Below are 14,309 nucleotides of genomic sequence, written 5' to 3' on the forward strand. Positions count from 1 at the left end.
TAGTGGGAGTTCAGGAGGTGGAGGAAGTACTCTCCCTGATGGGTCCAGGAAGGCTTCTAGGAGGAGGCCGGAAGCCTCTTCTGTGCTGGGTCATGAGGATGAGCAGGAGTTTGCTGGGTGTTAGGGAAAGGATGAGAATTCTGGACAAAGGAATTGGTGTGCAACAGTGCACAAATGCAGGGAAGGCCTAAGTGCTGAGAGACATTAAGTCACTGGTCCAGCTTCCAGGTGAGAAAATGTCTTTTAATCTCATGGCTGCAGTCACCATCTGCAGTGATTTTGGAGCCCAGAAAAATAAAATCAGCCACTGTTTCCACTGTTTCCCCATATATTTGCCATGAACTGATGGGACTGGATGCCATGATCTTAGTTTCTGAATATTGAGCTTTAAGCCAGCTTTTTCACTCTCTTCTTTCACTTTCATCAAGAGGCTCTTTAGTTCTTCTTCACTTTCTGCCATGAGGGTGGTGTCATCTGCATATCTGAGGTTATTGATATTTCTCCCGGCAATCTTGATTCCAGCTTGTGCTTCATCCAGCCCAGTATTTCTCATTATGTACTCTGCACATAAGTTAAATAAGCAGGGTGACAATATACAGCTTTAATGTACTCCTTTTCCTATTTGGAACCAGTCTGTTGTTCTATGTCCAGTTCTAACTTTTTCTAAGTTCTAGTTGCTTCCTGACCTGCATACAGATTTCTCAAGAGGCAGGTCAGGTGGTCTGGTATTCCCATCTCTTTCAGAATTTTCCCCAGTTTATTGTGATCCACACAGTCAAAGGCTTTGGCATAGTCAATAAAACAAATAGATGTTTTTCTGGAACTCTCTTGCTTTTTCGATGATCTAGCCCATGTTGGCAATTTGATCTCGTTCCTCTGCCTTTTCTAAAATCAGCTTTTATAGGTGAAAAGGGTGTAAAAGTGAATTAAGAATAACATACCCCCTCTGCAATGTTTTAGAGTCTCAGTGGGCAGCAAGGCTGTAGAAAGTGAAAGTGAAAGTTGCTCAGTCCTGTCCAACTCTTTGCAACCCTATGGACTTTACAGTCTATGGAATTCTCCATGCCAGAATACTGGGGTGGGTAGACTTTTCCTTCTCCAGGGGATCTTCCCAACCCAGGGATTGAACCCAGGTCTCCCGCATTGCGGGCAGATTCTTTACCAGCTGAGCCACAAGGGTACACAAGTGTCTATCATATGAGGCAAACCCACATACTCCAGTTATAGGGGTCTGTCTGGTTCAAAAGCAGATCTGATTGGCTTAGTCAGTGGGTTTTGTTGTTGATGTTATTTTTTAATGTTTAAACTAATTTTTGGAGTCGATGATAACCTTTCCAAAGAAGGATTTTCATATAGAAAATATGATCCTTGGCTTGCCTTAAAATAGCCTCAAAGTGTGGCCATGTAACCATCAGCTAGAGCTGAGTATAGACGGCCACTTCTAAAAAGCTCGTCTCCTCTGGCTCTGTTCCTCCACCCTCACTGCCATCCTGTCTGTTCACTCAGGGATGATACCTATCTGACTCCTGCACGCATTTGTGTTTATGAGCCGTCAGACTTGTTAAGTGTCCCAAGGGGAGTCTGGCTGATACTCTGCCTGATCCTTGACTGTTCTTCTTTAGATTGTGTTTGGAGAACATCCCCAAACATATTTTCTGATAGTTTCTTCTATAGATTTTCTCTGCACATTTTTAACTGCCCTCCATTTCTGTCAAATCAAACCCAAATCATTCAGCTGACAAGAAAGATCTTGGGCTGAGGATTTGTTAATTTGAGAAGGGATTAATAAAAACCCATAATTAAACTGGAATTCTCAGCATGATTTTTCTTTAGTATCAAAAGACTGCTAAATGTGAGCTCATTCTGTTATTTCATTAGCTTAATCGCCCCATCTTTGTAACAGCCACTGAATTAGCAGCCAGTGTCATTATGCTATTATTTGTAATTGAGGGACATCGTAAGATATAGTCTTGGGAAAAAGGTCTTTTGCATTGTGGTAAAAACAACTGTTGAGGGCATTGGCCACAGGGTTTCTCAAAGCCGTCTTGACGTGCAGTACTTGAAATTTCTTCAGCCCTAAGGAGCTCCTGCAGTGTGTGCCCTTAACCTGCTGATAGGGAGTTGCTGACTGTTAATACATTCCTGGACACAGCTTTCCTAATGCAGTGGAAGTTACGGGGGCAACAATGAACACTGCTTGCTGGCAACGCATGAAGGACTGTGGTAATAACATTTTATAATTATGAACACTGCTTGGAGTAGCTTTTCTTTTGAACAGAGTTGATTAAATATGACCAAATCTTTGATTTTGGGGTTCATTTTTTCCTACTGTGCTTGGGTTTTTTATTCTTCTGTGAAAGCATTTTTCCAGGTAGAATTTTTCACTTCAACCTCAAGGTACAGCTGTTTGTAAAAATATGAAATGTGTACAATTGGTGAGAAGTGAGCTCACTGATGTCAAGGAGTACACAAATATTTAAGATGCTAATTGTTAGGGAGTTATTTTAATGTGATGAATAATCAGCATGTCAAATTTGTGTTTTCATATGTATTATTGCTTAGAACAAAATTGTGTGGAAAAGCTGAGTTGATAAAAGGGAAATGTTAATGAGTAATACAGTTGGAATGGAGCTATCATGCAAGATATCTGAAGTCTGGGAAAGCTCGAGATAAAGTCAGGCTTACCTGGGTCTATGCCCTAATTGTCTGGCTTGTCAGTTTGAGCTAGTCCACTTGTTTTTCAATAATAGACATTACTGCTGATAATTTTTAGCGGTTAAGGCTTTCCCTTTGATGCCATTCAGAGGAATCTGGGGCTTTTAATTGTTAAGCTACGTTCTTCCTCCAAAGCCAGGATATCTTCCTGTGTGGGCTGTTATCCCACGCTTCCTCTTGGTCTCAGGTGAGAGAAACAAGCTCGTTTGTCTGTTAAAGTGCATGGCTTTTTAAAAAAAGAGAGAACAAAGTTTGACTCACAGCTCTGCCCCTCACCAACCATGAGACCTCAGCCAAGGAGCTTGCCTTCCCTTATCTACCAGAGAAACAGTAAAATTCCTTCTGGATACTGTCCACAGACATCTAGGTCTACTAGTGGGTCATGCTGGGTCTTGAGTACAAGTGAGAAAACACTAGAAAGTGTAGGGAGTGTTACCTATTGGGCAGCCTTATTGGGAGGCTTCATTCCAACTGCCATGTTTGAAATGGGTGCATCAAAGAGGTGGTGATTTTCATATTATTTTCAACATATTTTGCTTTTATTTTCAGCACTCCATAAGTCATAAAAATTGTGAATGATGCAGAGATATTTTACAGTGCATAGCACCCACCAAAGCTCCCTGTTAGGTTTAATGAGTTTCAGGCCTTTTGCTTTCCTATTAGACTAGAGACTGATGAACCTCGCTGGAGACAGCCAAGAATGGAACTGCTCTGCTAATCTGTGCTGACTGACAGCAAACTATTCAGGCCTTCACTTGACTGGATGAGGGCTACCCACATTAGGGTGAGGAATCTGTTTTACTCAGTCTACCAGTTTTTAATGTTTTTAACACTTATTTTTATTTATTTGGCCATGCCACGTCTCAGTTGTGGCACATGGGATTGTCAGTCCTTGTTATGGCAGGCGGGCTCTTTAGTTGAGGCATGTAGACTCTTAGTTGTAGCATGTGGGATCTAGTTCCCTGACCAGTGATCAAACCTGGGCCCCCTGCACTGGGAGCACAAAGTCTTAGCCACTGGACCACCAGGGAAGTCCCCCTAGCCTACCAGTTTAAATATTAATCTCACCCAAAACCACCATCACAGAAATACCCAGGATAGGGTTTGACTGAACAGTCAAGTTGACAGAAAATTAACCATCACATATACACACATGTATGTATATATATTATGATTATTTTATTTCAGGTAATTGACCTATTTCCTATGGATTTAGGCATAATCTTTAAAGAAAATAAAATTTACATAGTAGAAAAATTCAGAAATGAGGATTGTACTTTCTGGAGACATTCCTCTCCACACATACACCCTTACTTCTTTATCGGATTTCAGAGAATTACAAGAGAACTTGTTTTGTTCCAAATCCTTCAATTAACGTCTGAGAACTAGAATCATGGAGTGATTTATCTAGCGGATACAGAAAAGGAGAGATAAAAGTGGGAATTAAACACATGGCTTCCCTGGTGGCTCAGCTGGTAAAGAATCTGCCTGCAATGCAGGAGACCCAGGTTTGATCCCTGGGTTCGGAAGATGCCCTGGAGAAGGAAATGGCAACCTACTTCAGTATTCTTGCCTGAAGAATTCCATGGATAGAGGAGCCTGGTGGGCTACAGTCCATGGAGTCACAAAGAGTTGGACATGACTGAGGGACTAACTTTGACTTTCAAGCACATGACTCCTTGATACAAGGATTCCATTAGTACCATGTGGCTATTTAGAAGTGAGGTAGATCGGTGTGCTACCTGTAGAAGTCTCTAGGAGAATGTGCAGAGTCAAGGTAGTGGGATGGAGGGAAGAGAAGAGGGAGAAGCTTGAACTGGATGCACAAGACAAAGGAAGGTAAGACAAAGTGAGCCTATCAAGTGACTACTCAGACAAGGGAGGAAAAAGAGAAGGAGAGGGTGCTGAGGGTCTGGGGTCTGAGGCAAGAAGGACTGGTAACTTGGGGGAAGTGAGACAGAGATCCCCTACTCTCTGTCTCTTCATTCCCTCCTCCAGGACAGAGAACACGACTCAGATCCTTTTCCGACTCACACCTGGACAAGACAGTCTTCTTCTAGGCCAAGAACTTTGTCAGTCTCTTCAACTGACTCCTTAACTCAGTAAGTAAAAGTTAGGGGCACTCCTTGCACTTGAAATGAGACCTCCCCAGCCCAGTCGGGTTGATTCTCCAGGCTCAGCAGCATCAAGTATGGCCATTCACTCCCGCCTCCTTGATGATTCTGACCTGGCAGTGGGGCTTCTTGTGACAGAAACAGGGGTGAGAAGCCTTTGAGATCAGTCCTGGTGCCCTCAAAACAGACATGTCAATCTGTATGCTGGGTCTGGGACACCACTGTCTCCTGGCTCTCTCATGACCCTTAATTTAAAATGCTACTGGTAGCTTCACCTCATTGTCCTTGCTGTATTTTCCCCACAGAGCTCACCATCCTGTCTATACAGCTTACATACTTTATTATGTTTATTGTCTCTCTCTCTCTCTCTTCTTGTCTGCTGTATTCTCTGATCACTCCCACATACCTCTAACAGCGTCTCACACATAGGTACTCAAGAAATGTTTGCTGAATAAGGCTCTTCAAATCAATTGCCACTACACCACATTCTTAAGATGCCAAGGTCACTGATGGCTAGCGGCTCCACGCCAGCCTTTACCATCTATTGTGCAACTAAAGCTCCACGCCGGTTACCCACGAGGCCAAGAGGGGGGCTGGTATGGGCTCCCCCTTTCCTAGTAGGACATGTGCTGCGATACAAGCCCCTTCTTATCTGTGGGGATCCTCAGTCTGTTCTAGTGCTTCCGCTCCCAAACCCGCACCCCTCGCGGACCCCACGCAGCTGACCCTCTCACAGAGTAAATCAGCCTTCCGCCAGCAGGGGGCAGGAGCTGCTGCGAAATTCTGTGCTGGGCTTGCGCCTCGCTCCAGCCTGGCCCGTTTTCTTGGCTGGTTCTCGAATTCCTGTTCCTCGAATTCCTCGCCCTCTTCCTGGGCGGCATTGAAGGACACAGGGGCCCGGAGAGTCAGCAAGTTCTTGCGTGCGCGCGTATGTGGTGATAGGATGGTGGGCATCTATACGGGAAAGTCATGTTCCCACCCTGGGATGATGTTTTCCGGGCTCACTGACCAATCGGCCCACGGCAGCTCTAACAGGACTCCGATGGCGCTGACCCAAGGCCCGGGTGACCGGACCCACAGCGTTTTTCTTCGGGTCTCTTCCGCCACCGAGGCGCAGATCAAGGGCTCCTGACAGGGGTTTCGATGCTCTACCCATAGGGCCTCCGCTTCCTTCTTAGAAACAAACCCCGGACTTGCACTGCTAGAAGAGGAGGGGGCCCGGAGCTGCGGCGACCCCACCTTCCGGCTCAGCGCCTTTGCGCTCCGGGGAGGGTTCCCGCGGCCGCCGCCTCGGTCGGCAGGGGGCGCTGCGCCACCTGGAACTCGCGGGCCGAGAGGGACCCGAACTTTTAATGACCTCCTGGTTCTTCGACCTGGCTTCTAACTTTCAAAAGCCTCTTTTAATCGCTGAGGAAAACCTCCGGATAATAAGCAACTAGGTTTCAGATTATGAGCGTCTACTGTGTACCAGGAACTCTCCATCACGAAGGAGGCTGATGTGCTGAAGGAGGCAGGTGGAGGAAGGAGAGAATATCTGCAGCTTCCCAGCTGGGTTTTCCGAGGTCGGCTCTGTGCTGCATCACCATGGTAGTTTATGTTTTATTTCATAAATATGAGTTATGAGCTTTGAAAACAAATAGAAAGCTTTGTCTGAGCTTTCTTGAGCTTTCTGTTACCAGGGACCCTTCATTACTTGACTGAGAAGGGGCTATAGTGAAGTAGTCTATTTGACTTTTTCCTTTAAAAACACAGATGTGTGTACATGACAGATGTAAATTCAAACATACTAAGAGAGCAAATCTAGTAAAAAGAATGTTGTCTTCTGGTCCTTGTCTAATAGGTCCAAATTTTATTTACCAGATGCAATAAGTTTTCAGTTTTTGGGTTATACTTTTACAGTCTTTATAGCATCTACATGTTACACACATTTATAAGTTTATTGACATGTGGATAGATGCCTCTCCCCACCCCCCCTCCCCCATAAATAGTAACATTTTATATTCAGTGTTCTATACCATTATCTCTTTCCCACTGACAATATGTTTTGGACATATTCCATGCCAGTGGCAGGAGTGTTCCTCATTCTATTGAATGTACTGGTTGCTTCAGTTGTGTCCAACTCTGAGACCCTAGGTATGTATTGTAGCCCCCCAGGCTCCTCTGTCCATGGGATTCTCCAGGCAAGAGAGAACCTCCAGGTAAGAGAAACCACTGGGGTGGTTTGCCATGCTCTTCTCCAGGGGATCTTCCTAACCCAATGACCAAACCCGCATCTCTTAAGTCTCCTGAATTGGCAGGTGGGTTCTTTACCACTAGTGCCATCTGGGAAGCCCCTTCTATTTAATGGCTGAATAGTATTCCCTTGTAAGGATACACTATTGTGTTCTATATAGTCCCATATTCAGGATATTCTGTTTATTTTCAAAGTTTTAGTAGTATAAACAAGTTGGAATGAATATAGTGGAACAAAGCAGCAATATTAAGCATCATGTGTTTATTTACAGTGCACGTGCTATTGGTGAGTTACCCCAGGTACTATGGGTTTTCCTGGAGCCTTATGTTCTGAAACTCCTGTATGGGTATAGGGTGGGAGATGCTGTGGCTTGACAACAGAAAACCTTTCCAAATACACATGGTGTTGCTGAACCTAGTGAAACCTGGGAAAAGTGAACATTTTGGGCACAATTCAGTTATTTTTTCTTGTAACAGGAATCTGAGGAGTCAGTATCAATTGGGTCAAACTTTGGTCGTTTATGAGACTGACGCACGGCCCACTGCATTAAAAGAGCACTAAACTTTGGTCTTTTAATACTAGAGAGTGTTAAAAGAATAACCATGTTTATATATGGAGGATAAACTAAGATACTGGTCTTCCTTGGTGGCTCAGAGAGTAAAGAATCCGCCTGCAATGTGGGAGACCTAGGTTTGATCTCTTGGTTGGGAAAATCCCCTGGAGGAGGGCATGGCAACCCACTCCAGTATTCTTGCCTGGAGAATCCCCATGGACAGAGGAGCCTGGCGCGCCCCAGTCCATGTGGTCGCAAGGAGTAGGACATGACTGAGTGACTAAGCACAAACTAAGATACCAGGATAGATAACTTATTTTTATATTCACACTGAACATATTTAAGAGCATATTGAACGTTCTCATTTGTAAAAGAATTTTAAAATTTAAACCGACCCTCACAATATTCCATCAGGCAGTTATAATTATCCCCATTTTAGAGATTATACTGAGGCCCTGAGGGTGACGCAATAGCAGATAGAAGCAGAGCTTGATGTTCTCCTTCATTGTGGCTGCTCCTTAGAGGGAGGCAGGATGCATAGTAGGTTTAAGGTAAGTGTCATCCATGTAGGTTGCCTCTGAGTCTCTTGTCTAAGGAAGGCATATCATCCAGGCTGAAATACCTGCTTTATCAGGTTTTGCTTCTGAGGTAAGAATGTTGTTTCCTTAATAAAATGTATTTATAGGAATATATTTATATTCCTTAAGGAATTCCTTTTCCTTATAAAATGTGAGTCTTCATTCTAGTGGTTTACTCACATGTTATACACCCAAGGACCTTGTCATTCTCCCTTCATGCAGCAGAGGCTGTGTTTATAAACATGAGTAATAAAATTATTTTTTCCATTTTAATTGATCACATAAATACATACATGGTATAGTATGTATAATTATTATGTGATACTTTTGAGTACCCTAGTTAAATGATTTTACCACAGAATAGCTACTTTCTGTTCAGCTATTTCATTAGCCTCTGCTATTCATCCTTAATATAGGTAAATGTATATTTCTTTTTGGGTGTTTGCAATGTCATGTGGTATACTACTTGTTCTCTAGTAAAGTGGTTGTTAAAATTTGGTTCAAGGACCCTTATGGTTGCAAGGAAATAAATTCTTCCAGCAATCTGAATGAATTTAGGAATATATTCTCTCTTAATCAAGCTTCTAGATGAGAATGCAGCCTGGCCCCACTTGGACTGCAATCTTGAGAGACCCTGAGCAGAGGACTCAGAAAGGCTGTGCCTGGATTCCTGACCCACAAGGACAGTGAGATAATAATTATATGTTGTACTTAAACTTCTAAGTTTGCATTAGTTTATTATGTAAAAATTAAAATTGATACTATCTATGAGTCTTCATTCATTAAAAAAATTTACTTAAGCATCTGACTGTTTTAGGCACAAGTACAATGAACTGAGGCCTTCTATTTCACATAGTGGGTTTCAGCCAAAACCTTTGATCATTTCTCCCTTTATTTAATGGGAAAATGTCACAATGACAGGAGGTTAATTGTGTGCACTCAAGTGATGATGGGGTCAAGTTAACACAGGCTTATCCTAAAACACATGTCCCTGATTAGAAGTATTTGTAGCTGAAGTTGTCTTGGGCTCCCAAGGCAAATGGCACCTCCACTTCCTCTCACCTTGGAATAGCCCCAATATCGAGACACTATCAATTTCCATCATAGACTTATGAAGTCCGAGTCAGTTAAACTGAGTCCCAAATGCCAGGGTGGGGACAGGTGATGACAAAATCACCTGAAGGAAGATTTGGAAGTGCTGACTCCTGAGCTCCCAAATTCTGTAGTTTTCTAAATGCAATAAAGGCATAGGCAAGATCCACTTTGTGACTGAGTGGAACACAAAGACTAGGTATCGGTGATCACCAAGGTGCCTTAGTTTCTTCTAGGGCATCTTAATAAAGACCATGGAAAGTGCCCACTGAATTCAGCCTCATTTGACCTCTCAGTAAAACAGTCCCCATTTTGAGACTCTGCAGAAGTCATGATGACTGACCAAACACAATTTTTTGTTTTGCTAGATCAGCTGCAACCAATATCCACCTCCCACTGCCTAGAATAATAGCTTGATACCAGAAAAATCATGGTTGGATTTCTGACCTCACAAAATGTATGGGAGAGCAGCAGGGTTGGTATGAACCCAGGTTTCAGTATGACACAACCTCACCTCAACCACACACCCTCTGCCCAGTATTCCATAAAAGCAAGACTCAAAAATGTTCACTTTCAGTATCACTAAAAGTTATTGAAGGAACTTCCCTGGTGGCTCAAATGTCAAGACTCTGTGCTCCCATTGCAGGGGGCCTGGGTTTGATCCCTGGTCAGGGAACTAATTCCCACATGCTGCAATTAAGAGTTTGCATGCTACACTAAAGATGCGCTGCAACTAAAGAGGAAAAATCCTATGTGCAAATAAGACCCAGTGCAGCCTAAGTAAATAAATATTTAAAAAATAAACAAAAGTTATTGAGAAAGCAAAGAGCTTTTGTTTATGTTGATGATATCTCTATATATTTACCTTATTAGAAATTAGGACCAAGAAATTTTAGAATGCTTAATCATTAACTCAAAATTCATTTAATAATAGCAATAATGAATCACTAAATGTTGATATATATCATGTATTTTTTTAAAGCCTATTTTCTAAAACAAAAAATATTTATAAGCAGAATACCATTGTTTCACATTTTCTTTACTGGCTGACTCTGTGTTGACAGTTGGATTCTATATTTGCTTTTGCATTCATCCATTGTACTATGATGTTTTGATAAATTATGTAAAGAGAATCTGGCTTCACATAGGTAAATGGTTTGAAAGGTAAGAACCTAATAGATACTGCAGAATGGTTTGTGAGACCATGAGGGTCCTTGAACCATTCTTGACCTAATCAGTGCATGCATCCCATTTCTCAGGTCACAGGTGTTGATTCTGAAATTAACCTTTTACACAAACAGATATATTTGATGGAAATGTTGGCAACTGAAGACAGGGCTATCTTCTGCTGGACTTATTCCTGAGGTGGTATAGGTTTGGAGTTGTTGCAGTCACCTTAAAAAAATGTGAGAGAAATTTGCCTGATGTGTACACCAGGACCTTGGAGAGACAGAAATGGAGAAAGAGAGGGAAACTTCAGTTTTCTTTTCATCATCAGAGTTCTGATCAGCTGCACATTATGCCATAACAGTTCCTTGTTTCTCAGGACAGTGTAACTGCTCTTTCAGATTGTTAGGACATCATCAACAAGGTCAAGGACGTGGAGGGGAGGGCCTTCAGCACACCATTGTGGCCGGAGGAACTCCTGAACAGTCAAAGCTGTGGAGGACTCTGTGGGTCAGAAGCTGGTCAAAATCCGGGGAAGGTGTAGAGAGTATTAAAATAGATGAATGAATGGATTTATTTAATCCTCCACTTGGTTTTGAACCTCTGTTTTTGAGATAACTGCTCACAGAGAAAGAACTGTGGCAAAAGACTCTCACATTTTGTTAAAAAGGAAATGAAGAATTCATTCTTTCTCATTATCAGTTGCCACTAAGGCTCTTGATTCCCCTCCAGACAAATTTCACCTTCCAGGTGAGCTGAATTTCTGGCAAGTTCAGAAGTGCACTGACCTGGTAGAGGTGGGTCCTGGTGTCTTGTGTCCATATGGTGTGCTGCGGGTCGTATTTTTTAACTCAGTGGAATGTGTGGACGATTTGATCTTCTCAGTATTCTTGTCCATTTTAATCACCCTGCTGTTCCCGTTCACTAAATTCTCTCATGTCACCCGTTTTGAGTTCAATATACCATGAAATACTAAGAATTTTAAAGTAGGCATTGTCCTTATGAAATGACTATAACTCAGACTTCAGACACAAATAACAGTTATCCATTAAACAGTTATGTTTAATAACATAAGTAAAGTTTTAGTTTCAAAAAAGGCTGTTTTTCATAGGTAATTTGAATTGGGGGTGAGAACAGGATTTCTGGGCTCTCTTCCCTACTCCTTGCCTCACTCTTTTTTATGTCTTCAAATTTTATTGAGGTACAATTGTCATACAACACTACATGAGTTTAAGGTGTACAGCACAATGATTTGACCTACAAACATGATGAAGTGATTATCACAATAAGTTTAGTGAACATTCATTATCTCATATAGATACAAAATTAAGGAAATAGAAAAAAACTGTCCTTTTTACGAGAATTGTTAGGATTTACTCTCTTAACAACTTTCATATGTAACAGACAGCAGTGTTCATTGTGTTTATCATTTTGTGCCTTACAGCTGTAGCACTTATTTATCTTTTAATCTCAAAGTAGTTTAACCTGAAGATGAAGATTGACTATTTTCATTCAATTCCTCCTCCTTCTCATCCCCTACCTCTGGTAATCACAAATCCGATATCTTTCTATGAGTTTGTTTCACTTGTTTGTTTGTGAAATATGATTGACCTACAACACTGTTAGTTCCTGATACACAGCAGAGTGATTCGATATGTCTATACATTTCAAAATGAACACCATGACATCTAGTTGTCATCTGTTACCAAAGATACTGCATACTTTTTGACTATATTCCCCACACTGTAAATGTGTACCCGAGACTCATTTGTTTTATAACTAGAATTTTGTACATCTTAATCTCCCTCACCTAGTTCTTTCATTTCCTTACTGCACTCCCCTCTGGCAAACACCTGTTTGTTCTCTGTATCTATGACTCTGATTCTGTTTTGTTATGCTTGCTCATTTGCTGTTTAGATTCCACATATAAGTGAAATCATACAGTATTTGTCTTTCACTGTCTGACGTTTCACCAAACGTAATACCCTCTAGGTCCCATGTTGTCACCATCTGTCTCCCTTATGTGATTCAAACAGAAACACAGTGCATAAAATCTCAGTTACAGACAAAAACCAATCACAGGGAGATCAGATTCCTCTCCTCTCACATCGCCTGACCTGACCTTGGGATCTTCTTTCCCTGATCTGAGGGTCATTTGAGACAACCCTCTTTGGACCCTCCAGAGGAAATTTCTTTGCAATGCTCCTGATGTTAGAACATAAAGCACAAGCGGTAACAATGTCAACCGCCAGTTGGCTTCAGGCTGGACCTTACAAAGCGTTGCAGCTACTAATGACTTTTACTCCTCCAAGACTTCTTTGAGATTGGGTACTATTGTGAGGACTTTATGAAATCGGAAATGGAGGCTTAGGGAGGAGAAGTGGACTCCAAGGAATGTGTCCTTGGAATATGCTGATGTGGACAGTTAACTTTTCTAATAGTGGCCACCTTGCTGCTGGCCTCAGGTTTAATGCAGCCAGATCTTGAATGTCTATCACAGAGGGTGGTGGGAGCCAAGCCACGGTTCGCCATCACGGAGCACAGAATCTTCCTTGCTCTGCGTTGAATCCTCATGCCTCCTGGGAAAGGTGAGATATTTTTAAGCTTTAGGGCCACCAGCTCCCTCTGACCCCAATCCAATCTTCAGTGCAGGAACTGGGGAAGCTGAGGAACAGGGAAATAGCAGGAAGAGGGTGGGGAAGCCTAAGGGCAGGAGGGAGACCATGGCCTCAGGGAGGGAGAACAACAGGGGCTTCGTGAGAGGATGAAGGTACATTTTCCTGACACGAAGTCTCCTCTGTTCCCCTCTCCCTCCACTTTGAATCCTTCATTAAAATCTGATTTGAATTTGAAAACATAATCTCAAATCTGCACTTTTTCTTCTGCTCTGTTGCTATTTCCTTACCCCTTGCCTCTGGGATTTGGGCTGGGTAGCACGAGTTCCTGACTGTCCCACAGTTCCTGCATAGCTGACAGACTCGTCTTCAGGTCCCATTATTGGAGTATCTGACTTGTTCCATTGGTACCCAGTAAGAAATTGCTCTTTACCTGTGTCTTCACAGGTATGAAGCACCTGAGCCTCATTTACCTCTATCATTAATGCTCATGATTAAAATGCTTTTATCCTGCAAGACTAACTTTTATTTTTCTAACATGACTAATCTATATTTATGTCAGGCCCTTTGAATGCTCTCTCTCTTTCTCTTGATATGACTATCCCCTTAGTTTCTGAATGACCAACTTCTCATATTGCTCAGAATTTACTCCTTTTTGGGTCCCTGACAACCACACTGCAGATTCATTTCTATGACTGAGACCCACTACAGGTGGCCTGCTGTGTGGATGTGAGACCCATAGATGTGGAGGGCCAACAGTACTACCTTTTTTTAATCAAGGGACGTCTTCTGGGCTCTAGGAACCAATTTCCTGAAGATACTGAGAGATGGCTATACATTGTATTCCTCAGTATAGTTTTCCTCCCTGACACTTATCACCTGAAAAAAAATAATTTTGTAAGTTCAATTCTTCCCAGTAGAATAGGCACCATAAGGGCAGAAGTGTATTTTTGTTTATATTGCATCCGCACGACCTTAGAAAACTACCTAGAAGACAATACCTGCACATTGTTTATCTATTGTGTGAATGAAGGAATGAGTGATGGGAGAGGGGCAGACGACACAAGGCAGAGTGATGGGGCAGCTGAATTAACTGTTAGAGATGCTGTGTCCATGTTTGGGAAGAAACACATAATCTGTAGAGACAAGGAAGGTTCACTGCATCCTGCATCATGGCCAAAGTGACTCCAGCCTTGCGGTATTCCAACTCCTCCTTCTGTTACTCCAAGGCATTTGGAAGAG

At 42.4% G+C, this 14,309-nt stretch overlaps 1 protein-coding gene across 2 annotated transcripts in view; it reads left to right on the forward strand.

The window, feature by feature from the left end:
* Nucleotides 1-5,653: 5,653 nt before the first annotated feature.
* The window catches only part of LOC110149873 (seminal ribonuclease-like), a 41,104-nt gene continuing 32,448 nt past the window's right edge, over nt 5,654-14,309 (forward strand). The window contains exons 1-2 of one of the 2 annotated variants that reach the window (XR_011488070.1): nt 5,654-6,416; nt 8,775-8,897. The gene's annotated coding sequence lies outside the window, so the exon portion shown is untranslated. Of the gene's footprint in view, nt 6,417-8,774; nt 8,898-14,309 lie in introns of those variants that run through there. The other variant, XM_070468503.1, reaches the window with a different exon arrangement.

The sequence above is a fragment of the Odocoileus virginianus genome, chromosome 6, assembly GCF_023699985.2.
Source record: "Odocoileus virginianus isolate 20LAN1187 ecotype Illinois chromosome 6, Ovbor_1.2, whole genome shotgun sequence".
In the NCBI taxonomy this organism is placed as follows: Eukaryota; Metazoa; Chordata; class Mammalia; order Artiodactyla; family Cervidae; genus Odocoileus; species Odocoileus virginianus.